Here is a 26,916-nt window from a genome sequence, read left to right as displayed (position 1 = left end):
TTTGAAGCTTCAACTTTTATTTGGATAGATCCCAACCACAAGATAACCATCTAGAGCTGTGTAGAGGTGCATGAGTCCATTGTCACCATCACCTCGATAAATGATGAGCGACACTGTGAGATGTGAAATATTCACAATCTAGATATTAATATATATTTTCATGCAGTATTTATTAAAATATAAAAGATCATTTATGGTTAGACAATGATCAATAAGATTTTTGTATACTTGTGCCGATCAGTACGTAAGATCTTTTATATATGCCATATTTTATATTGGTTTCACGTCTGACTTACAATTATTATTGTTAAGATATCATGACATAGCATGTTTCAATTTTTGCTGCTCTTGTTTATTGATTTTCATATCTATGTAATAGTATTTTTTGAAAACTATACGGGTTTTACGGAGAGGAGTTATTTTGTTCATAAAGATAAATACATTTTCAAACGCTTTGTTTTTGCCCACTTACCCTTCTGTTTTGTGCCTCTTCTGGTTCTAGGTAGTTGTTCATCTTTGGTGGCTCACGAGGACTACACGGCCGTTATGACATTTCCATAAATAAAAGTAGGGATCTTCTCTCTGTTTGTATAATTAGTACGTAGTTAGTTTGACTGGACTTTTGTTTTACCTGTGCTCTGATATGTGTGTCTTATACTTGATCACTTTCACACACTTACATATTATCTCTAATTAAATAAGTTTAGTTTTGGTTTTTATTTATTCGTATTTTCTTATTATTATCATTTCTGTTGCGTATTTGGCTACGTTTCCCTCATATGACGGCCATCACTTCTCGACTCCGGTCGGAGTGTGTCAGTTTGGGCAGTCCTACGTTCTTCGTATGTGTTATAAGTCCTAATCATTTTTTATCTCTTATTTATTAAACTACTTTGACTAGTTTCTCTTGGCTACTTATCCTGCCTTTGTCTTGTTGAATCATTTGTTAAGCCTCCATATGGTAGTTTTTTTTTGTTTTTAAGCAAAGCGATGGATTTCATTGATAGAAGAAAGGTACAGAAGAGGAGGCAAGTCTCTACTCAGGGTTACAGTCTTCAAACAGAACATTTATAATAAAATCTGGTGGTTCTCAAACCATAAGCAGGGGCTGCTAGCTAGAAGAAAGATTGAACCAAGCAGTCGGTGGGTGACTTCATAGAACCCCAATGATCCCCGAAGAAAGAGCTTTTAAGTCTTCCCAAGAAGTTCAAGGGGGGACAAAATCAACAGAAGAAGCTCAGCGCTCGGGTGATTTGGAGCGATTCGCTTCGCTGTCTACAATAACATTCTGAAAACCCCTAGAAAGCTCTAAAGTAAAACCCTCTCTGACGTTTACCAAAAAAAACAAAAAATAAAAACACCCTCTCTGACCATTAATGCCTCCATATAGTAGTCATGCTCAAGGAAAATACCAAAAAGACATTAGAAAATTTCATGTGTAATAATAGGCGTAGTTGCATACATTGGTCTTTATGTTCCAACCAAATTATCTCGCTCGAAATTTAATGAATTACTTCATTAATTGACTGCCGAGATTTAACTAAAATTTGTTGGTTTCGGTTTTTTGACAAAAAATAAAGTTACTAGTACTTTTGTCATCTCAAATTAAATTAATTCAACTTTATATAAGCAGTTTACTAATCTAATAACAAAAAATTTATATAAATAAAAGAGCCCAAATACTGCATGGTCATGCAGGACGCAGAACCACGGGTCCAATATTTAACTTGTCGTCACAGAATTGAATATAGAAATATACAAGCGCGCGAACACACTTCTCTCAAAAATTCTCTCCCAAAAAATATTCAATTTTCTATTTGATAAAAAATATATGGACAATCCAGCTATATTACATAGGATGCTGCTATGCACATACCCATTTTACTTTTCACATATTTTTCTCAATTTTCAGATGTCAGATCAAATGAATTGAAGAATATCAATTATAAAAACTTAACAAAAATGTGTAAAAAGTAAAAATAAGTGTATAAATAATACTATTCATTATATGTTTATGTGTTCAAAACCCTAGTGCCATGCAATATACCATAGTCCACTTCCACATGCCTAACTCCACGCCCATCGTAAACATTTCATAACCCTATTAGCTACCTCTACTTCTATTAATTACTTCGCGGTTTTTAATTTGGCTTATTTTTAGTTATGCTATTTGAAACTCGATTTTGATCTCATTTTGCCTCATGTAACTTAAAAGTCATCACTTTATTCACTGAAATTTAAAATTCGTTCCACTTTACTATGTTTATGGTTCTTCTGTTAAATAGCTGTAACAGTTGTTGATGTGGATGGGTAATAATGTAATATCATAGGCTTATTTTTATCTACACCCTCAAGAACTCGATTTTTATCCTATTTTGTCATCTAGAACTCGATTTTGATCTCACTTTACCTCCTGAAACTCAAAAGTCATCATTTTATAGATCTTCATCATTAACTGTTGAATGTTAACGCACAATGGCGACAAATTTGATTATAATCTCCACTATAAATCTGATTATAAATCTTCACTATGCGTTAACATCCAACAGTAAAAAAACATTAAGTTAAAAGAAGAAATTAAGAATTGAAATTTTGAAGGGTTGCTATGCTTCAGTTACAAAGACCTGAAAAAAAAATATATAAAAAAAGTTGTTCTGCAACTCAAAGTGGTGAAGTGGGATCAAATGGAGCGAATTTGATAGAAAAAACGGAAACATAGTAAAGTGAAGCGATTTTTGAGTTTCAAGGAGTATAGTGGTTACTTCTGAATTTCAAGGAGCAAAGTTAGATCAAAATCGAATCACAAGAAATGTAGCTAAAAATAAGCCTTTTATTTTCTTTCAGGTGCAGTTATTAAATTCTTGGCGTTATTTCATTTTGGTATATATGTCCTTTTTTCCTTTTTTTTTAAAAAAAAAATGATTTTTACATATATTTTTTAGCCGTACAGGAAATGGCAAGAATTATGAGAAGATGTAAAGAAAACAAAAATAGAGTAATGATATCAACATACTTATTTTTATTTTTTACACGCTTCTTTTAATATTTGATCCGTCGGATTGAGAGAAAAGGTGAATGCGGGGTTGGCCTTCAGTTGGGGATAATGTGGCGGGATTGGCCTTGGGTTAGGGTTAACGTGGCATTGATTGCAACTTGCCAAGAAGCATCGAGAGGAAGGTGATTTCAAAGCATCGATCAACACACAATCCTCATCCCTCCTCTTGTCTCTGGACTCAGATCCTCTCCGGATCATTTCCGTGGGGATCCTCTGACCGATTAATCTCATCCGTTGATACTAATCCTTATGGAAATGATCCGGAGATATCAATCGTTGGAAGAGAGAGAGAAAGAGGTGAAAATAATTTGGCCGTTGGATTTGTACCAACGGTTGATATCAATCGGTCAAGAGGATCTTTACGGAAATGATCCGGAGAGGATCTGAGTCCCTTGTCTCTGTCAGAGTACCCACATAAAGTGGACACCCATATGGGGCGGTGCACTGCAGAGCCACCTCTCCATGATAACACGTGTGGACACCCCGTTATCTAAGGCTCCAATTAGTTAATTCTCTCAATCTCCTAATTAATCTTTCTCTCATTCCTTCCCCTTAGTTTCTCTCCCATTCTCTCTTCTCTTGCCTAAACAGCTACGAGCAAAATCTTATATTGATTTTTATATGAAGATTAGAAGAAGAAAAAAGTAAAGTGTGATGAGAAAAAATAAATAAAAAAATAGGAATAAGAAGAGAGAAAATCATATCTCGTTTTTCTGTCGAATAACCCTAAAAGTCTTGACATGCCTACACTTATATTATATATTTGAGAATAAGAGAAAAAGAAAGTAGGACCTACTAGGGCCACATTTGGGAACTGAATTATTCTTTCGAATTTGAGCTTTCCCCTTTTGGTCTGGAGGCGACGGTGATGGGAGATTTTTTTGATTGGCCAGCTGGGAGGTTCTGCATGTTCGGCCTCTAGAACATTTTAGAATCGTCTCTCAGTTATTATTAATATCCTCTCTTATCGTTGATCGTTTGACTGGCCAGATGGGAGGTTCTGCATGTTCGGCCTCTAGAACATTTCAGAATCGTCTCTCAGTTATTATTATCCTCTCTTATTGTTGATCATTTGACTATTCTTGGAAAACTGTTGAATCTTTATGCGAGTATATATGTTTTGTGTTGTCTCAGAGGTAGCGTTTGAAGCAGGCTACGCTGTCAAAAGGTGCAAAAGTTCATTATCTTTTTTCAAAGATATTACATTGAAAGAATGGATGAATAAATGAGAACAGATGAAGGATGCCAGGAAGAATAGATATGGAAGATATGCACATGAAAATAATACAAAAAATTTCTAAAAAAAAAAATCAATTTTAAGCAGTTTTCTTTCCTAATGTTTTGTTTTTATTTTGTATATAGCAGTTTATATTCAGTTTACAGTTATCCTTCCTCCTTCCTACCACACTACCTCCCCATACTCCATTCCTTCACCTGCTCTCTCATACATTCAAGTTCGAATTTACTGTCTAGTGTAGTTTAAAATTAAACCTTTCAAATATTACCCACACCTTCTCAAAAGTCTTCTTTCCTTTTTTTTTTCCTTTTTACTGAAAATATGACTTTAGTCTTTGAAACTTAAGTTTCTCCACATAAAACCCGACATAAGTTTTTTACTGGAATAAAACTCATTGACTAGATTCCACATCAGCAAATTCCTTAATTATATTTGGCTTTACACATTTAAAATTTTTCAATGCCCAAAACATTGATTTACACAATTAATTCCATACAAATTGTAAGGGAAAATTAATGATTTTACAAAAATAAAAAAATAATAAATTCATTGCATAATATATAATAACAATAAAACATGCCTAATAAATGTATTAATACATGCTTAGTTAAGTCAATAAAATTATATTTTACGTATAAATGTAGATAAATTATTTCACACACACACACATACATAACAACAAAAAAAGCATGCTTGACATACATAAAATTCATGCAAAATAATTTACCTATATAATAAAGCAAACCCAAATATATGCAAAATAATATACCTACATAAAAAAATGTTATTATTTTATTCAATACTAGTTTACCTATTATTTGTACATATAATAATAAAATGTGCCCAATATATATGATGATACATACAAAATAAAATACCTACATAATGAAGAAATGTTATTTGATTCAAAATTAATTTACTTACAAAATAAAGCAATTGTTTTTTTTATTCAAGATTAATTTACCTATTATTTGGACATATATCTTATAATAATAAAATGTGCCAAATATATGTAATAATACATGGAAAATAAATTACCTACGAAATAAAATAATGTTATTTGATTCAATATTAATTTACCTACAAAATATATGTTATTTGCTCATCATAAATTTAAATATACGTATATTAATTAGTTTAATATGTTTGATCATATAACTGTGCATGTATATGTATATGTATATGTGTGTGTGTGTGTGTATATATATATATGTGAACGTATAGTAACATTATATACATAGGTAAACTATATATGTGTATATATATATATATATTGAACTTATGGTAGTAATATATACATTGGAACGTATATATGTGTGTGTTTGGGATAATAATATGTGCAATAATTATATTTTCATTGTAATTAAGGTGAGTAATAACATTTATTTATTTTTATTTTGAATATTGCGGTACAAATTGTAAATATTTTGTAATTATAGGTCAATTACTTCTATACTTGGCAGTCATTTTTAAATTTGGGTTTTATTTAGATATTTATAACTAGGTGGGTTTTTATCTAGGAAATAAGAGTTGTAAGGGTTTATATCTAAATAACCCTTTTTTTTACAGCACATTATGAAAAGTAAAAGAAATAAAACAAGAACCATTAAGAAATGGGCAAATATATTCCTTTGTTCAATTCAAGGATATGATGTTGTACAAGTTTGATTCAGTTGTATCATGTCAATGGAAAGGGATGGACTAGCATATGTTTTTGATTTGGCAATAACAAAATGAGAAAGGTTAAGTCAGACTCTCTCAAAATTAGAATTCTCCATGAATTTTCTTTAAAATATTGTTCCAAAAACATGAGATGACATAGATCCATATAAAGACTTTGAAAGGGTCCCTTAGCATCTCTCTAACAAAATATTGGCCGCCGTAGGCCTTGGCTAGCAACCACACAATTTTGTTACCAGATTTCCAAGGAGTGAAGATTAATAAGGAAAAAAATACTAGAATAAATTATTGCATTAGTTTAGAAGAAAAAGAGCCCAAGGAGTGACATGATCATGATGTAGAACATAATAATTGTGAAAGAGATGACAGCAGAGAACGCAATAATTGTGAAAGAGATGACAGCAGAGAACGCAAATGCACAATTGGCCTTATGGTTGTCGGAGTCGTTCTGTTGTGGTGCCGACTTGCATTATTTTGGTCTTTTGGAGATTAGCTAGGTGCATGCACCTGCAGCAACTGGTTCCATGACTTTGACGATCATCTTCTGGCCTTTCTCACAATGTCCAGCAACCCCACTGATGAAATAGAACAAATCGGGTCGGTTGAGTATCACCACACTGAAACCATCTTTTGAGAAGTAAATCGGGTGATCCGAATTGCATTTTTCATAATCGTCCTTGGTCACTACCAACACTGAGTCTGTTTTTCTTGTAACCCAAAATACATATTACACAATACAACGGTATATGATAGTACTATAATAATATTTGTAGCTACAACACCATTATATTGCCAAGTAAATAAAGTACTCACAGATAGTATCATCAACCTTGAACCTTTTTTTGGAGGCCCATTGGTGGTACACATCTTGATCATTTTTTGATCTGGGGACCTCCCATCCATTGCTCTTGTCTCCTACTTCAAACTGAGTACAAGTTACAAAAAAGACTTGGATGCTACAAACAAGAAAAAAAAGAGAGAAATACTTTGGAGGAGTCCACCAAGTTTGGAATATTGTTCTCGAGAGAGCTCTTCGCTTAATTGGAAGAATAAAAACGTAATGTGTATGAGCAAGTTAGGGCACCATATTGGATTCAAAAGAGTGGTCGATGAAGTTGATGATAAGGTTTGTTACTGAGGAAATAAGGGGGTTGTCAGGATTCTTAGGAGTCAAAGGTGGAAGTGGGGGAATTTGGATTTTGGAGGCTATCCTTTTGACTTTGTGTAACTATTTTTCAAATGGCAGCTGAGGGAGTCAATTTTTCTCCCGGTTTTTATTATATATTCTATTCATAATTTCTTAGTTAATTTTACATATCGTGACTCATGTGGTGTCTGAGGTAAAAAATCCATGCAAATTCAAACCTAAAGAGAATAAAACTATGAATATTCCCCCCAAATTCATGATAAATTAATCTTATTTTTTCTTTATTTCTTTTCATGTCTATATAAAAAGGAGTGTGCTGTTCCTAGATGTGCGTGATAGGGTTTTGAGGGAGTGCGAGTTTGATAGGGTTTGTATGTGCTCTGGATTATACGATGAGAAAGATGGCTGTTGTTGTAGTTTTGGCTATGGTTTTAAGCTTGACTGTGGTGTGTAATGGAGGTGTAACGAGCACTTTTGTAAGGAAAGTTGAGAGTACTGTCGATATGCCTCTGAAAGTGATGTCTTCCAAATCGCTCCAGGTTATAATGCACCTGAACAAGTAAAATTTCCCTCCCTAGTCTCTCCTTTATCTCTCCATAGTCAATTGTGAATTTTATGAAATTGTTTTTTTGCTAACGTTATAATATTATAAAGATAATTTTTATATCTTGATTTTGTTTTCTTGTTATGGTCATTGTTTTAAAAATCAGCCTAGATGCTCTTGGACGGCGATCGAGGCCGTTTTTTCTTTGCATACTAAATCTATCTCGTCTCTTAAAAAAAAAAAAAAAAAAAAATCTATCTCGTCTTTGGTAGCCATCGCATTTGTTGTCTTCACAGCTAACACATGAGAGAATTTTATTTTTATATTTTAATGACAAAACAAAACCCAACTTTTTTTAAAATGTGAAAACAAGGCCCAACAATATGGGCTTACAAAATGTTATAAAACTAATAGGAAAAACTCTAAAATTTTACACATGCACTCATATTTATAATATTTCTACTAATTAATGAAACTCTTTTTGTCAACCAAAGAGAATGAACAGACAAATTAGTCTTCTATCACAAAAAAAAAAATGATGGGCAATAATGTAATTTCTTTGGTCCAAATTTTATTGTTTTTTATTGAAGCTTCACCTACAGGTGATGTTAAAATACCTTCAATATTAAAAAAATAAAAATTAAAACAAAAAAAACCAGAAACAAAAACCTCTCACTCCCCCCCCCCCAACGTTCTCTCTATCTCCCTCTCTCCCTCTCTCCTTCTCATTTTCTAAAAAAATATGTTCATACACACAAAGTGTGTTGGCAAAAACTAGTATATAATTAATGTAATTAAAAAAAACTTAAGCCCCTAGGTGCTAGGCCTTTACGACTACCACCTGGTGAGTTTTAATAAACAATATTACATACACTAAGGACAAGGAGGTAAGCTACTCACAATGGGCTAGCAAAAATTTAGTTCAAATTCACCTTTGAAGAGAATCGAACCTAACATCTCTTACTTATAAGTGAAGAAGAATACCACTAGACTAGTACCCAATGGCACCACCTAGTGTTTTTTAGAACATTGTTTATGACATAACTTCCAATTGAACTTTTCATCTCTTTTAAGAGCCTTTACTTTTTACGTAATGGATTTGCTTCATACATTTTGTTTTCTTTTTTATGGAATTTATATAACATGTCCACTTCATATTTCTAAGTTTGTCTAATTGCATTATTTGTGTGTGGTTTTGATTTAAGGTTCATATAACACAAGGAAATCAGAAGGGAACGGCAATGATTGTGTCATGGGTCACTATGGCTGAACCAGGTTCTAGTGTAGTAATTTTTTGGAGCGAAAAACATAAGCCAAAGAAGGCTGAGGGCAAAGCCAAACAATATAAATTCTACGATTACACTTCTGGTTACATTCACCACTGCAACATCAGAGGATTAGAGGTAAATTTCAATAACCCCTTATGTTTTGCCTTTTATTTATTTGTTTTTTCAGCCTTAGCGGCAACTTTCCACAAAATTCATATCCTTAATCTTTCCCATAAATTAGAATAGTTTATTCAGATGCAGGTGTTTGGCAATTTTTTGATTAAAAATACATTTATATTTTCATCTAATTATTATTATATATGTTTGTACCATACTTGATCAATCCCGAAACTACTGAACACCGGTCAACGTTATACCGTCAAGGACCCAGAAGAGTTTCCCTCCAACCAGGAGGCCAATCACAGCACGACACGTGTCGACATCAGAAGCCAATCATAGCGCGACACGTGTCGACATCAGAAGCCAATCACAACACGACATGTGTCAATGTCAGAATGAAACTAGAAACTCTCTTCTATAAATAGAGATCATTCTTTCACAATATTTCCTAATGTCATTTGTACTAAATCATTCACTAGTACTCACTAAAGGAGAGCTTGAACCTATGTACTTGTGTAAACCCTTCACAATTAATGAGAACTCCTCTATTCCGTGGACGTAGCCAATTTGGGTGAACCACGTATGTCTTGTGTTTGTTTCCCTGTCCCTATCTATTTACATACTTGTCCACACTAATAACCGGAGTAATCTAGCGAAGGTCATAAACTTAACACTTTCTGTTGTACCAAAGTCCTCACTGATTTTGTGCATCAACATTTGGCGCCGTCTGTGGGAACGACACTTATTCCCACTCTCTTCCGCTTTGTTAAGCTGGTTTCCACCATTCGTACACTCTTTTTTGACCAGGCATCCTTCTCCAACATGGGGAGCGAAGGAAGCCACATCACACAGAATGACACCCCTCTTGCACCTAGTGTGAAGCAACGAAAGAAAAAAGGAAAGAGGGTTGCTCTTCAAGCTAAAGTCGATGAGCTAAAAACTCAAAACAACAAGATAGAAATGAAGAATGAGGTCCTCCAGGAGCAGTATGAGAAGCTCTTTGAGACACTCCATGAAACTATATGTACTCAAACACGTGAGCTTGTTGCCCCTGTGGACATCAACCATCATCTGGGTGCCCCCAACACGGAGGGTCACCTTCCTTCGACATGGGTATCCCTGATAAGGAGCGAGCTAATCATCAAAACATTGATCAACATGAAACTTCTCTCAACCCAGCTACTTCGACCCGAAGCAGGAGAAGTGGAGGAAGACATCTCCTTGAGAAGGGTTGGAAGGATCGAAAGCCGTTTATCGTGACTGCCGATACTTCCTAAAGCAACGTCGAGAGAATCCCCTCCACATATGCTCGAAGATCAATGACCCAAGGGTTTCTGAAAGACTCGGTCCCCTCCCACCCAGGCCAGCTGCCAATCTAGGGAAGGAACGACATGTCCTAGAGGAACATGAAGGTACAGGGGACTCTGAGGTATTCCGACAGACTCGCCCTAGAAGTCAGTACGGCGAGTCCAAGGAAAAATCACACGCCCTTGCTCAAACTTTCCTACTTCCAAAAGGCGATGAAGACTTACGAAAGAAAATCCTAGTGGTACATGACTCCACTCAAGACCCCCTTGTCCTACAGCTTATTGAGGAAGTAAACAAGTTGAAGGCCGAACGTCAGACCAAGATACCTGACTGGAACCAACCCAGGCATGACCCTCTCACAAGGAGAATCCTCGACACCCCCTTTCAAGCGAAGACAAAACAAAAGCTTGATTTACAACTCTATACTGGAAAGGAGGACCCAATTGAACACCTTAACCTCTTTGAGTCCACCATGGCATATTGGATGCACACCGACGAAGAGCGATGTCTTCTTTTCCCCTTTACCCTATTTGGCGGAGCTCTAAACTGGTATTGCCGTCTTCCACCTGAGACAGTAAACTCATTTGAGGAACTGAAGAAACTGTTTATCTCTCAACACATCTTCCAGACCGATCGCAGATGACTTGTACACTATTAGCCAGAAGCCAGACGAGTCACTACGAGAGTATGCTGGTCGTTTCAGCTATGAGTATTCTCGCTGAGCTGAGGCAGATGACAAGACCGCCCTCAAGGCCTTCACGGCAGGCCTACGTGATTATTTCTTCAAGTACATGATCAATGCCAACACTTAGAAGACTTATTCTGAGGTGATGACATATGCTTACAACCATGCCTCTGCCGAGGCAATGACGTATCAAGGGAAACCCCCCACAACCACCCTTTATCAGCAAGTAGGGAGTGGAGGCTAGATCCAACCAAATGAGAAGACCTCGACCTTCCAAACGGCAGCGGTGCCTTCCCCTGCCTTACTTAATACTTTGCCAAGTCAACATACATATCAATCTCAGGGCAAAAGGAAATATTTCCATTTTCACCAGTCTCATTTTAGTAAAAAGAGTAAGAAACACTACTGCGATAACCAAGGGTATCGCCATGATAATCCCCGACCTCAGGCAGTTAACATAGTGGGTCAAGCACGTGTTAGGACAACCCATACCTTGAGGTATGAGGCATACACACATTTAAACGCCACATGCGTGGCCATTTACCCCAGCATAGCACACTTGATACCGAAGCCAAAACCGAGGCACCCAGATTACAAGCCCACGAAGAACACGGGTACGTTTTGCTGCTACCACGAGCATAACGGCCATGACGGTAAGAAATGTATCACCCTTTGTGATCATATTGAAGTTTTAGCACGTGAAAGAAAAATTGATCAGTTCCTCCTTCACCCTCCAAGGGGTAACCGTAACCAACGCCAGGTAAATGTGATATATTCCATAAGTGGTGGCACACCCATATCTAAATCTTCCAACAGGGCCATGAAAAATAGTGAACGAGCTTTAAGGTCTAGCCACAAAATGTTTCACGTGGAAGACATTAGGGGAGGTAAGTATCAAAAGCCTAACTGGGATCCAATATGTTTCTACCCTGAGGAAGAAAGAGGTATCATGTACCCTCACAACAACCCACTGATCGTGGAAGCTCACATAGCCAACTTTGAAGTACGACGAATCCTGGTAAACACGGGGGCTTCGGTCAATATCATGTTTGCTGAAGCTTTTAGGGCACTTAATGTAGCTGAACACTTGCTCGACCGCTCGATTTCCCCTCTGATAAGCTTCTTCGGTGATATCGTGCAACCTTTGGGGAACATACACTTACCTTTCACCATTGATACATGCCCTTACACAGCTACCATTACCACTAACTTCCTGGTGGTTGATTGCCCAACGGCATACAATGTCATCTTCGGACGCACATGCATAAATGATCTCAAGGCCATGGTATCCACACATATGTTGTTGATGAAATTTCCAACCCCCTACGGCAATGGTACATCAGAGGAGATCAACTTAGTGCACGATCATGTTACAACACTTCGGTCAAGCAACAGCACCAGCCTGTGCCCAAGGAAACCCTTTTCTATACATGACCAAGTCATAAAGACCAGCCCAGACGAAGCTAACTTGGATCTTCACGGTGACAACAGTCAACCTGACGATCTTCTAGATGACTCTTTCACCCAGCAAGCACAACCCGTTGAAGAGTTGGAGAAGGTCTCTATCTCAAAAGATTATCCGGATCGCATGGTGAAGATTGGTACCACCCTGTCACCACCTATTCGGTTGACATTGATCTCTTTTTTGCAAGAGAACACTGAGGTATTCGCCTGGTCATAGGAGGACATGCCATGCATCTCTCCCGATATAATCTGTCATCGCTTAAGTATTGACCCCAAGACCAAGCCAGTGAGACAGAAGCGAAGATCTTATGACGCTGAACGGTATGAGGCAATGAAGGCAGAAGTTGAAAAACTCAAAGGCATATGCTTCGTCCGTGAAGTCAATTATCCAACGTGGGTAGCAAATGTTGTCTTTGTTAAGAAGAATCCGACCAAGGAAAGTCTCCTGCTCCAAAAGGTCTTGTGGAGAATATGTGTCGATTACACCGACCTAAACAAAAGATGCCCGAAGGATAGCTTTCCTCTTCCTCTCATAGACAGACTTATAAACTCTACGGCAGGATGTGAACTCCTGAGCTTCATGGATGCTTACTCAGGATACAACCAAATCCTCATAAACCCTCCTGACCAAGAACACACAGCCTTCACTACTGACAGGGGACTATATTACTATAAAGTCATGCCATTCGGCCTAAAGAATGCAGGAGCGACTTATCAGAGACTGGTCATTTCAATGTTCGTCAAACAGATTGGGAAGAGCATGGAAGTTTACGTTGATGATATGCTAGTCAAGAGTAAACATGCTGACCAACACATCACCAACCTATCTGAAACTTTCACCATTCTGAAGAGGTATCGAAAGAGGTTGAACCCCAACAAATGTGCCTTCGGTGTAGGCTCTGGCAAATTCTTAGGCTTCATGATAAGCCAACGAGGCATTGAGGCTAATCCCGAGAAGATCAAAGCAATCATCGACATGAAGGAACCGGTAACTTCAAAAGACATCCAGAGCCTTACTGGCAATGTGGCAGCCTTAACTAGGTTCATCTCTAAAGCCATCGACATATGTGCTCCTTTCTTCAAAACACTTAAGGGAAGCAAGAAGTACATTACATAGATTGATGAATGTGTTGAGGCATTTAAGAACCTCAAAGACTACATGAGTAAAGCCTTTTTGCTCTCCAAACCTAAGGTTGGTGACACTCTCATTATCTATGTGTCGGTATCGACTTCAGTAGTAAGTTTCGTTCTCATTCGAAATGATGGTAATGTCGAACGGCTTGTCTACTACGCTAACAAGGCCTTACAAGATGCGGAGACACGATACTCCAACATTGAGAAATTAGCTCTAGCATTGGTCATGTCTGCTCGAAAACTTCGCCCTTACTTCCAAGCACACTCCATCATCGTGCTTACCAATCATCCTCTTCGACAGATACTCCAAAGTCCTGACACTTCCGAGCGAATGATCAAATGGGCGATAGCATTGGGTGAGTTTGACATCTCCTACCAACCAAAGCAAGCTAAGAAGGGCCAAGCAGTGGCAGACTTCATCGCCGACTTCACATATCCTGTTGACATTGTTTCTACGCCTAAAGAAGTGGTTTCATTACCCTCGGAAGCTTAGAAAATAGAACCAACAACCCCAGCATGGAGTCTATATGTTGATGGCTCATCCAACCAACAGGGTTGTGGAGCAGGACTAGTCCTTACAACCCCTAACAAAGTGGCGATGGAGTATGCTCTTCGTTTCAAATTCAAGGCGTCGAACAATGAGGTCAAATATGAAGCCCTCCTAGCAGGCTTACGTTTGGCCAAACACCTTGGGGTTAAACGAATTGATATCTTCAGTGACTCCCAATTGGTGGTTAACCAGGTCACCAACAACTTTGACGCTAAGGATAGCTCCATGGCAGCATATCTGGCACAAACACAATTGTTGCTCAAGCACTTCCACTACTAGATCACCCAAATTCCTCGAGTGGCAAACAGTCATGCAAATGCTTTGGCTCGCTTCGCCTCAGCGGTGGAAGACAAGATTGGGAGAAAAATTCAGGTCGAATTGTTGGCAGCACCAAGCACCATGGCTGTAGAAGTGTGCAACTTACAACAAGGAGATAGTTGGATTATCCTGATTTATAGATTCCTTCCTCATGGCACCCTTCCAAATGACAAAGTCCAAGCTAAGCAAATTTGATACAAGGCTACATGTTACTTGATCATTAATGACCAACTATACAAGCGGGGTTTTAACCTACCATACCTAAGATGACTTACGCCTGCAGAGGCGGAAACTGTTATTCGGGAAATACATGAAGAAGTCTGCGGAGATTATGCTGGATCTCGATCCCTAGCACACAAGGCTTTTCGCCAAGATATTACTGGCCAACACTCCACCAAGATGCCATCAAAATATCCCGCTTATGTGATAAGTGTCAACGCTACGCAACTATTCCTCACTCATCTCCCGAGCCGCTCACTCCAATGATCAGCCCTTGGCCCTTCGCCCAATGGGGACTTGATTTGATCGGCCCAATGCCTGCAAGGAAAGGCAAGGTTCGCTATGCAATCGTTGCAGTTAACTACTTCACAAAGTTGGCTGAAGTAGAACCCTTGGTAACCATTACTGAGGAAAAAATAGAAGACTTCGTATGGAAAAACATCCTTTGCAGATTCGGCATTCCCAATGCGATAGTCACTGACAACGGGCGATAGTTCGACAACAATAAGTTCAGAATGTTCTGCTCTAAGTTCAACATCAACTTATGTTTTGCCTTCCCAGCTCATCCCTAGTTTAATGGACAAGTTGAAGCCATCAACAAAATAATTAAGCGAACTTTGAAACTAGCTTGGACAAGGCTAAAGGTTGTTGGCCAGAATTTGTACCCCAAGTTCTTTGGTTATACCGCACTTCGTATAGGACATCAACAGAAGAAACCCCATTCTCACTTGCCTTTGGTACATTGGCAGTTGTCCCAGTTGAGCTTGAGCAAGCAACGTTCCGAGTCCAAAACTACGTGCAAAGCGAAAATGACAAACAACTTACCCTTAACTTAGATCTAGTCGAGGAACATAGAAACCAGGCTCACTTGAGAAATGTCGTCTACAAGCAGTGCATCTCCAACTACTATGACTCAAGGGTCAAACCTAAAGTGGAGGACTGGGTATTGAAGAAAAGATTACTCTGCAACAAAGTCCTAAGTGAAGGAACACTTAGTCCAAACTGGGATGGACCGTTTGAAGTTGTTGGCATCAGTCGCCTTGGCTCCTATAAGCTTAGAAGCTCCGATGGTGGCCATCCATGGAACGCTGATCACTTGAAGTACTATTACAAGTAAACTCACATTGTACAAGTGTTAAGCTTCAGCCGTTCGACATCCTATGTAACGAAGACTATTTGGCATGAATTCAATAAAGAGGTGATTTAGACAACTTGATCCTAATCCTCTTACATTCCTAGTAATGAAACACTCGGGTTTAAAGCTTCAACATGAATGCTTCCAACATAAAACAAAGTCTAAGTATATGTCAACAAGACTATACAAATAAACGAACAGTTTCACAGTATATTCGTTCAATCATACATTCCAACACATTCATACATAAGCCAACTGTGCTTTGAAAGGGTTCAACATATTTTGTGTCATTCGACACTTGCTACAATGTGCCTAGATACCTTGCCTTTATTCTCACCAACCAGGTGATGAAATGTGAAGAAGGAACTCACCTTCATGCCACTAACTAGGTGATGAAATGTACAACCCGTACTCTCATTCATGCCACCAACCAAGTGATGAAATGTACAACCCATACTCCAATATCATTTGGCAACTTGCCACTCATGCCACCAACCAGGTGAAGAAGGAACTCATATTCATGCCACCAACCAGGTGATGAAATGTACAACCCGTACTCTCCTTCATGCCACCAACCAGGTGATGAAATGTACAACCCGTACTCTAATATCATTTGGAAACTTGTCATTCATGCCACCAACCAGGTGATGAAATGTACAACCCGTACTCTCATTCATGCCACCAACCAGGTGATGAAATGTACAACCCGTACTCTAATATCATTTGGCAACTTGTCATTCATGCCACCAACCAGGGGAAGAAGGAACTCACCTTTGTACCACCAACCAAGTGATGAAAGAAACTCATCATTCATTCCACCTACCAGAAGACGAGTGGTACAACTTGTACATGTGAACTCCTAGCATTCACAGATAATAAAAAACCCTCAAGCTTGACAACTCAACTAGGGAAGCACTTATGCCCAACAAAAGTTATAGTCACCAACAAAGTCTTATTGCAAGCCAACAACAACTTCAGTGCATGGCATACGAAGATCAAGCTATCCAGCTCTCTTGCATCTGCTTCAAACATTTCTCCTCTGTAACAATGCAAACACTACAACTCGTAGAAAGCTTCACACACTCTTGATCAAGACAGTAAGAAGCAAAACCAATTTATGTTGCCAACAAGAGCTTTATCAAATGAGTTCAACCACAATTCTCGAAAGCTTCACACACTTTTGATCAAGACAGTGTGAAGCAAAACCAATTTATGGTGCCAACAAGAGCTTCATCAATGGAGGGCAACCACAATTCTCAAAAGCTTCACACACTCTTGATCATGACAGTGTGAAGCAAAACCAATTTATGGTGCCAACAAGAGCTTCATCAAAGGAGTTCAACCATAATTCTCAAAAGCTTCACACTCTTGATCAAGACAGTGTGAAGCAAAACCAATTTATGATGCCAACAAGAGCTTCATCAATAGAGGGCAACCACAATTCTCAAAAGCTTCACACACTCTTGATCAAGACAGTGTGAAGCAAAACCAATTTATGATGCCAACAAGAACTTCATTAATGGAGGGCATTCACAATTCTCAAAAGCTTCACACACTCTTGATCAAGACAGTGTGAAATAAAACCAATTTATGGTGCCAACAAAAGCTTAATCAAAGGAGTTCAATCGCAATTCTCAAAAGCTTCACACACTCTTAATCAAGACAGTGTGAAGCAAAACCAATTTATGGTGCCAACAAAAGCTTCATCAATGGAGGGCAACTACAATTCTCAGACCTTCGAAGCAAATTCAATTTATATGGTTCATCCAAACCTTCGACTACTACAAGGTGTGGCTTGCATCACAATCTCTTGCTCAACAGTGTGGAAGCAAAATTTATATATGTTGTCTCTCCCACATTTTCAAATTTCTAGTTTCCCAAAAAAAAAAAGAAAAAAAAAAGGGAAATTCAACAAAGCTTCATCAATGGAGGACAATTACAAATTCTCAAAAGCTTCACATTATCTTGATCAAGATAGTGTGAAGCAAAATCAATTCATGGTACCCAACAAAAGCTTCAACTCTAAAGCTTCACCAACAAAAGTTTCATCAGTGGAGGACAACAACAAATTCTCAAAAGCTTCACACTATCTTGATCAAGATAGTGTGAAGCAAAATCAATTCATGGTACCCAACAAAAACTTCAACTCCAAAGCTTCAACTCCAAAGCTTCACCAACAAAAGCTTCATCAATGGAGGACAACAACAAATTCTTAAAAGCTTCACACTATCTTGATCAAGATAGTGAAGCAAAATCAATTCATGGTACCCAACAAAAGCTTCAACTCCAAAGCTTCACCAACAAAAGCTTCATCAATGGAGGACAACAAAAAATTCTCAAAAGCTTCATACTATCTTGATCAAGATAGTGTGAAGCAAAATCAATTCATGGTACCCAACAAAAGCTTCACCAACAAAAGCTTCAACTCCAAAGCTTCACCTACAAAGCTTCAACTCCAAAACTTCACCAATAAAAGCTTCATTAATGGAGGACAACTACAAATTCTCAAAAGCTTCACACTATCTTGATCAAGATAGTGTGAAACAAAATCAATTCATGGTACCCAACAAAAGCTTCAACTCCAAAGCTTCACCTACAAAGCTTCAACTCCAAAGCTTCACTTACAAAAGCTTCAACACAAAAGCTTCACCCACAAAAGCTTCAACACAAAAGCTTCACCTACAAAAGCTTGACCCACAAAAGTTTCACCCACAAAAGTTTCACCCACAAAAGCTTCAACACAAAAGCTTCACCTACAAAAGCTTGACCCACCAAAGTTTCACCCACAAAAGTTTCACCCACAAAAGCTTCCCCCATAAAAGCTTCACCCACAAAAGCTTCACCCATAAAAGCTTGACCCACAAAAGCTTCACCTACAAATGTTTGACCCACAAAAGCTTCACCTACAAAACTTCAACACAAAAGATTCACCTACAAAACTTCAACACAAAAGCTTCACACTATCTTGATCAAGATAGTGTGAAGCAAAATAAATTCATGGTGCTCAACAAAGCTTCAATCTCAAAGCTTCACCTACAAAGCTTCAACACCAAAGCTTCATCTACAAAGCTTTAAAATATATATATATATATATATATATATTTATTTATTTATTTTTTCGGAATTTCGACAATTCAAAAATTCGGAAATTCAAAAATTCGAAAAATCGAAAAAAAAAATTTCGAAAAAAAAATAAAAATTGCCTAGGCTTCCTCTTCTTTGGGCCTAACAACTTTCATAACAAATATATGTGAAGAAGGAGTTTTGGGCTACCACTTAGAAAGGAAATGCCTCATTCGTCAACTCCCTCGACCGGAAACTTGGGGGACTCCTACCATATGCTACTGCACTTTGACACTCGGAAGTCTCACGACCACTCAGTGACTTGGATTTTTCAAGTCTCCAAACGAAAAGTTTTCCTCACTCGAGAAATTAAGGGAGCACTACCTCAACCTACATGCTTCACTCATAAAGCTTCAACATACAAGCTTCAACAAAAGGAAAAATTCAAAGAACTTAGTGAAGAAGGCCTTGGTGTATCTAACATAATACGTTGAAATGAAGCAAAGCTTGTTTATTGATATCTCCGATACGTTACAAATATATACATATACATGAATCAAAATAAACAAACAAGAGGGAGCCTTCACAAAGGTTGCTCAGGAGAAGTCTCAGCAGTCGGCAGAGCCCCAGAAATAGGAGGCACCAAAGGGTGATTATTCGGAGCCTTAATACTAGGCAGAACCCCAGAAGGAGGAAGCACCGAAGGTTGATCATTTGGAGCTTCATTACGCGGTACAGCCCCAGAAGACGAAGGTAATAAATGCATTTGGAACAAATCCACAAACCTCTGATGATCAAGTAAAATCTGACCATCAGATTTCTGTAGCTGGTCGAGCTTCATCTTCATGTTTGTAGCATAGTCATGTGCGAGCCTGTGCAACTGTTTATTCTCATGCTTGAGCCTTCTGATCTCCTATTTGAGACTTATCACTTCAGCCGCCAATGATTCAACTTAGCGGGTTTGAGCAAATAGGCGTTGGGCCATATTAGACACAGAAACTGCACACTGAACACTGAGAGCCAGAGAATCCTTAACAGCCAACTCATCAGACTGTTTGGAAAGTAGTCTGTTATCTTTGAGAGTGAGAAGGTTCTTGGCCACCACCGCAGCGGTCATATCATTCTTCATCACAGAGTCCCCAACGGTAAGAAGACCAGTAAGGGATATGAAAGATGGGCGCCATATGTTGTCTTGAGAAGGCATGGCTGCCTCTTCACCAAAGTTCAAGTCAAAACGACGGTCGGATGGGCCAGACATTCTCAGAAATGATGAAGGAGAAATGAGGTGCAATAAATATCTGAAGTAAGGGGAAATTTCCTACAAGCAATAACTCTCTGAATGTATTCCTTGCACACAATTGGTGCCCTTATAAAAGAAAGGGCAATATGGTTATTGATTCAAGACACCATTTTCCACACGCAACATCAGCTCATCGGTTACCACAGATAACTTTGCCAAAGATCTCTGACAAAGTTTAGACACATAAATTTTGAAGGTCCAGCTACCCTACTATTACCCACAAGGGTAAATGAACAACACCATTGCTTGATAACTAGAAAGTCTCAATGTGTGTCAACCTTCGTGCTCCGTGGCAAGGCAGACTGGCAAAAATGTCCAACCTTTACTCACATTCGAGAAAACACTCCCAACAAAATTGCTTGCTCAAAAATCGAAGAAGCACCGCCTTCCGAATCTCGAGAGCCAGACTCCCAACAGGATTACTTTCTCAAAAATCGAAGAGACACTGTTTTCCGAATCTCAAGAGTCAGACTCTCAACATGATTACTTTCTCAAAAATTGAAGAGACACTGCTCTCCGAATCTCAAGAGTCAGACTCCCAACAAGATTGTTTTCTCAAAAATCGAAGAGGCACCATTATCTGAATCTTAAGAGCCAGATCTCCGACAAGATTGCTTGTTCGAAAACCAAAGAGGCACCGCTCTCCAAACTTCGAAAGCCAGATTTCCTTGGATAAAGCTTGTCTGCAATCTTCACACGAAACATCAGTTTTCTAGATACCACGGACCACTTTTTCAAAGTGCTCTGATAAAGTTAAAACACGTGAAGTTTGCAGCTTCCACTACATTGCTATGACCAAGAAGGGTAAAGGAATAGCATTACTACTTGTTGTTAGGGAGACTCATATATATGTCGACCTCTATCCTCCACAGCCAGGCAGACCTGCAAATAAAAAAAATGCTCAACTTTTCTTCACATCCGAGAGGGCACTCTCAGCAGAGTCTCTCGAAGTACTCAGCTTCTTTTCCTCCCAAAAATACCTCTGCAAACAAGCCACACCAGAGCAAGAGTATCTTATATCATTAGGGTTAAAAGCAAAAGTATCTCATATTATCTCTTCTCCATTTGCTTCTCTTTATCCTTGTTGCTGTTTACGACACAAGGAGAAGGAGAACAATCAACCGGAAGCCGAAGTCGAACCTCTGATTCAGGTTGCTTGCTTGGAAGTCTGATTGCTTACCTTGTCTGTTACCTCCTTCGGCAAATCTCCTAGCTCGGCGACTTGGGGGACTCCTACTATAGGGTTTGTATCACACTTGACCAAGCCCGAAACTACAAGTAAGCTTCAAGTGAAATTGATACATCACCTTGTGCATCTTCATTGGTTAAAGATACCACCCCTGGATGGAGGAAAAGTACTTTAAGAGAAGATGCCACATCTACATATGAGACAGATAAGGCAAGTGAAAATGATACCACACTTCGGTACTTAGAAGTTTCGTGATTACTCAATGGCTTAGATCTTGCAAGTCCCCAACCGAGGAGCTTCCCTCACTCGGGAACTTAGGGGAACACTGTTTGTACATACTTGACCAATCCCGAAACTACTGAGCACCGGTCAACGTTATACCGTCAAGGACCCAGAAGAGTTTCCCTCAAACCAGGAGGCCAATCACAGCGCGACACGTGTCGACATCAGAAGCCAATCATAGCGCGACACGTATCGATATCAGAAGCCAATCACAACACGACACGTGTCAATGTCAAAATGAAACTAGAATCTCTCTTCTATAAATAGAGATCATTCTCTCCTAATGTCATTTGTACTAAATCATTCACTAGTACTCACTAAAGGAGAGTTTGAACCTATTTACTTGTGTAAACCCTTCACAATTAATGAGAACTCCTCTACTCCATGGATGTAGCCAATCTGGGTGAACCACGTACATCTTGTGTTTGCTTCCCTGTCCCTATCCATTTACATAATTGTCCACACTAGTAACCGGAGCAATCTAGCGAAGGTCATAAACTTAACACTTTATGTTGTATCAAAGTCCTCACTGATTTTGTGCATCAACAATACATGTACTATGTAGTATAATACCATATATTACTATAAAGTTGGAATTGGTCAATCTGAGAGGCAGTTTTGGTTTGTAACTCCTCCTGAAGCTGGGCCAGATGTCCCTTACACATTCGGTCTCATGGGTAAGTAATTTTTTAGCACAACAGAATGGGGTTAACTTTTTACTTTGTGATGTAAATTGTTGTTTATTCTGAAAATAATTAATACTGGGTTTAATATTGCAGGGGATTTAGGTCAAACCTTTGATTCAAACAAGACACTTGCTCATTACGAAGCAAATCCAAGGAAAGGGCAAACGGTTTTGTTTCTTGGGGACTTGTCTTATGCAGATAACCACCCAAATCATGACCAGGTTAAATGGGATACATTTGAAAGGTTTATTGAGAGAAGTGCTGCTTATCAACCTTGAATTTAGACTGCAGGAAATCATGAGATTGATTATGCCCCAGAAATTGTAAGCATCTCATAATTCAGAAGGTTTAGAGCTTAGGGTTTAGGGTTTAGGGTTTAGGAAGTGCTCGTTTATCTAAAAGAAGATTTGACACTTTTTGTTGCAGGGTGAAATAAAACCTTTTAAGCCTTTCCAGCATCGGTATAACACGCCACATAAAGCGTCGGGAGTACTGCTCCCTTCTGGTACTCAATCAAGAGAGCTTCAGCACACATCATAGTCTTGTCTTCATATTCATCATATGGTATGGATATCTATATGGTGTGCTTTCTTTATTAATGTCAAATGAACAGATATGGCATGATCTATAAAAATATTATGATTATTATCGCAATACAAATAAAGTCGGAATTTTAGTTAGCTCTGGTTTTCATTGTGTTTGCCTTTTTTTTTTTTGCTGCATTTCATGGCACTTGACATTTAGTGTACTGTTAATCAAAGCTAGCTTATTCATCTCTACGTCATATAAATTGTGATATTTCAGTCGATTCTAAATTGGTAGTGAAATGCTCGGTTCAACGATTTCGTTTAACATATAAATCATAATTTCCTTTTTTCTTAAGACAAATACACTCCTCAGTACCAATGGCTGGAGCAAGAGATCAAATCACAATTTATGGATGGAAATAGGATTGATGTAATATTAGGTTTCCTTTATGGATGGAAACTCTAACTTTTAGCCTATATATATATATATATATATATATATATAACACCGGTCCCTATAAGCCCTAGAACACACAACATAATGCTTCCCATAGAGTAGTTGTATTCAGCTAGGAGTTTATAGAAGATCTTGGTGTTGTCGTGCCATGCCTGTTTTCATGTTCGACTTTCATGGCCGCCGTTGGAATCAGGTCAGTCACTCATTCTTTTGTGTTTTAATTGTATAACCTTATAAGACTAACAATTGGTATTGGAGCCGCTGGTTATATGATTAAAACCTATTAAGAAAAGTTGATTTTAGAGATTGAAAGCAAACAGCTTAATCAGTAATTGATATTTGGATAAACGTTGAAAGTCTACCAATCACACGTGCCGCTAATGTTGTTCTTAAATTTTTGTGAGCATGTTATATTTGTTCTGACCTTACATTGGAAAACTGAAGAAGGTCCCCTCCACTTAGCGAGCATAACAGAGTCATCTACCAAAGTAAAACGGTTTGTCTCATTGAATTTGATATTCTTCATGATGGCCTATGATATTGTACTTTGGTTGGTGTATATATTTAATTGGATCCTTGAAAGCTTAAATTGGTTATAAGATTAAGATATATTAGCATAAGTGATGTGCTGATTATTGTCGAGCATGTAGGTACATTAAATACCATGTTTTAGTTAAGCATGTCACGAATATGGATCCAATTCTTATAAATTTTGGCAGCATGTATATCCGAATGGGCAATTGGTGTATTTGAATAAGAACTAATTTTATCAATTTTATGACGTATATGTTTGATCAGGTCATATTAGAACCAAGGTATAAAATATCGATGATATCGGAAATATCGGTAGTCCAAAAACACAGAAATATTGATAGAAATATCGGGATAATATCGATATCAATAAAAATTGAATAAAAACCACGGAAATTGTAAGAAAAACTTGGAAATTTTTATTGAAACTTTACAGGATGTTTATTTAGTCAATTATCTATTAGTTTATCACAAAAAATTGGAAGGAAATGCATTGCATGATGGATTTAACTGATTTAAGTTGATTATATAGCGAGCTGGCAAACATTGTGAGTGTAGAAAATATGTAGTAATTAATGAAAGAAGTTTAAACACACCATAATCATTTATATATAATTAATTGGTACAATATTGGGAGGTTTTATTTAGGATATTAAAAAAAAAAAAAAGGAAGTGAATAAAATGATAAAGAATAATGTGCCGAATTTGACACTTTAAATTTCTTACACATAAGCATGCGTCTAGGCGTTGAAGTTCCAAATTATAGTATATCAATTAACGATTGAAAATCAATACGTTGAATAAGACTAAACTTTAATTTGGATGCCGATTATGTTTTTTCAAGTTTATATAAAGTAAAAGAATTGAATTTTGGAAGCCAGGAGTGTGTCAATTGTTTTATAATTCGTCCGAATATATATATCAAGTTGCTACTCAACGTAATTTGAAAGTATATCTAGTGCAAGGACTTTTTTTGTTAATAAGCAAATGGTTTGTAGCTTTTTTTGCTAAGCAGTAGAACATATTATGTTTGTTTAATCTTTAGCATTTGATCGTTGTCCACAAATATAGGATAGAAGGCCCTAAATTAGATCTGGCTCTTACCTAGTTGGAGTCACAAGTTCACATGTACCAGCCCTCGCGGCAAAATGTTTTGGTTTCTGTAATCGCTAGAATCCCACATCGCCCACGCGAGGGCAGTGAGCAAGCAAACAGGCCTATAAAAGCCACACTCCCAAGCTGAGAAAAGCAAGCCTTGCTCGGCCCTTTTGGCTAAGATCAAGTGTAGTTATCTGTTGAGACTTCTCAGCATTTTTTAAGTATTTTTGGGTTTTGATCTCGCGATATTATTGATAATATCGGGATATGTTGCCTAAATAATGCATTAAAATGCTGAAAATATCGTTTTCCGATATTATCGCGATAATATCGACGAAAATATCGATATATTGACGATAATTAAGTGGATAGGTATGAAAATATTGTCCTCTAAAAAAAACGATATTATCGGCGAAATATCGATATTTAAAACCTTGATTAGAACTAATTTGGTTAAATCCTAAATATAATGAGCAATTATAAATTTAGGGTATTGCGATTTATCTGAATTGTTGGCTACAACGAAGGTATCATGTTTGCCATGAATTATACTCTACAATTGCTATGCTAATATGACATGAAACAATTGCATAAGTGGCAGCAATTGTTTGATCAAGCAAGTACATGTAGGTTTAAAAATCAATTGATTAGTCAAATTTTATTGCCACCAATAGTTCTGATAAATGACGATAAAGAAAATTTGATTACTCAGTTAATTAAATTAACTAAGACTGAAGACTGTGGCATATTTCAAATTTTCTACTTCTATTTTCATGCTAATATTTTGGTTGGAATGTTTTAGTATGTACTGTCGATGTATTCTCAAGTTGTGTAAGAATATGTACATATTTACATTTATTCTAACCTTGCACTGGAGAAATTTTTGAGATCCCTGTACATCAGCAAGTTCGATGGGGAGGTTCATATATACCGACATATGAAGGAATTGATGTATGGAATGAAAACATACAGTGGAAAAGACATGAAGGCATTAACATATGGATGTTAAGGTTCATATATATACATTGGCATATGAAATCCTGGTATAACCTTTCCTTTTGGTCTCTTCGTTTAAACAAGTGCTTTACAGTTTCTTTTAACTAGCAGCAGATCGTTAAGTAATTTTTGCTCCAAATGTTAAAGTTTTAGATGGGGGCTCCTTGACGAAATAAACCAAATATGTGGAAATTAGTATGTTTGGGAAAAGTTGAATTTTTAAGGCATACCCAGAAGCATACATATAAATGTGCATATATATCTTGTTTGTTCATGGCTATTTTGTTAGTAGTACATGAGTGAACCTATTGGCTGGCCTCATCAGCTCCGGCCGTAGTTTTTAGGGTGAACAGACGCAAATGGGACACTAAGCACCCCCTTAGATGCCTCACGGACAAGTTTTGGAAAACACCCCAAATCCTTATTGCTTCTGATTTCCATGGGTAAAATAAATTCGTGCAAATCAATTTTTTGTTGTCTTATATGATAATGTGTGGGACATATATACAGACTGAATTGGATTGCCATGTTATTGGTTGTTGTGGGAAGTAATCAATACGGATCAAATTTTAAATTTGCAAACATGTAGCAAAATGGACATATGGCGTGTTTTTATAAAAGGATTGGGTGGTTATATATTGCTTTAAGCTTGAGATGATCCCATACAAGACACAAATATATGTATAATCTGGCAGATAAGCAATAGTTATGTAGTACTTTTGTTGCTTATGGTCATAGTGATATTAACACGTAAGGAATATATACAATTTTGCTTTCATATCTCAGTATAGTCAATTGTATATGACTAGTTAATTATGAAATTGATGCATAACTTGTGAATTGACTGAGAATGGCAGAAAGCATCCGGTGGCAAGAGCAAGAACAATATACAAATAAAATGAGGGTTGTAGCAATTATGTGAC

At 37.6% G+C, this 26,916-nt stretch overlaps 1 long non-coding RNA gene across 1 annotated transcript; it reads left to right on the top strand.

The window, feature by feature from the left end:
* Positions 1–7,430: 7,430 nt before the first annotated feature.
* On the top strand, positions 7,431–23,267 carry LOC103420411 (uncharacterized). The gene is made up of 4 exons (XR_011582277.1): positions 7,431–7,678; positions 8,869–9,066; positions 22,478–22,707; positions 22,811–23,267. It is a non-coding gene; the product is annotated as an uncharacterized lncRNA (long non-coding RNA).
* The last annotated feature ends 3,649 nt before the right edge of the window (positions 23,268–26,916 follow it).

The sequence above is a fragment of the Malus domestica genome, chromosome 06, assembly GCF_042453785.1.
Source record: "Malus domestica chromosome 06, GDT2T_hap1".
In the NCBI taxonomy this organism is placed as follows: domain Eukaryota; kingdom Viridiplantae; phylum Streptophyta; class Magnoliopsida; order Rosales; family Rosaceae; genus Malus; species Malus domestica.
This window is presented reverse-complemented; position numbering and strand designations above follow the sequence as displayed.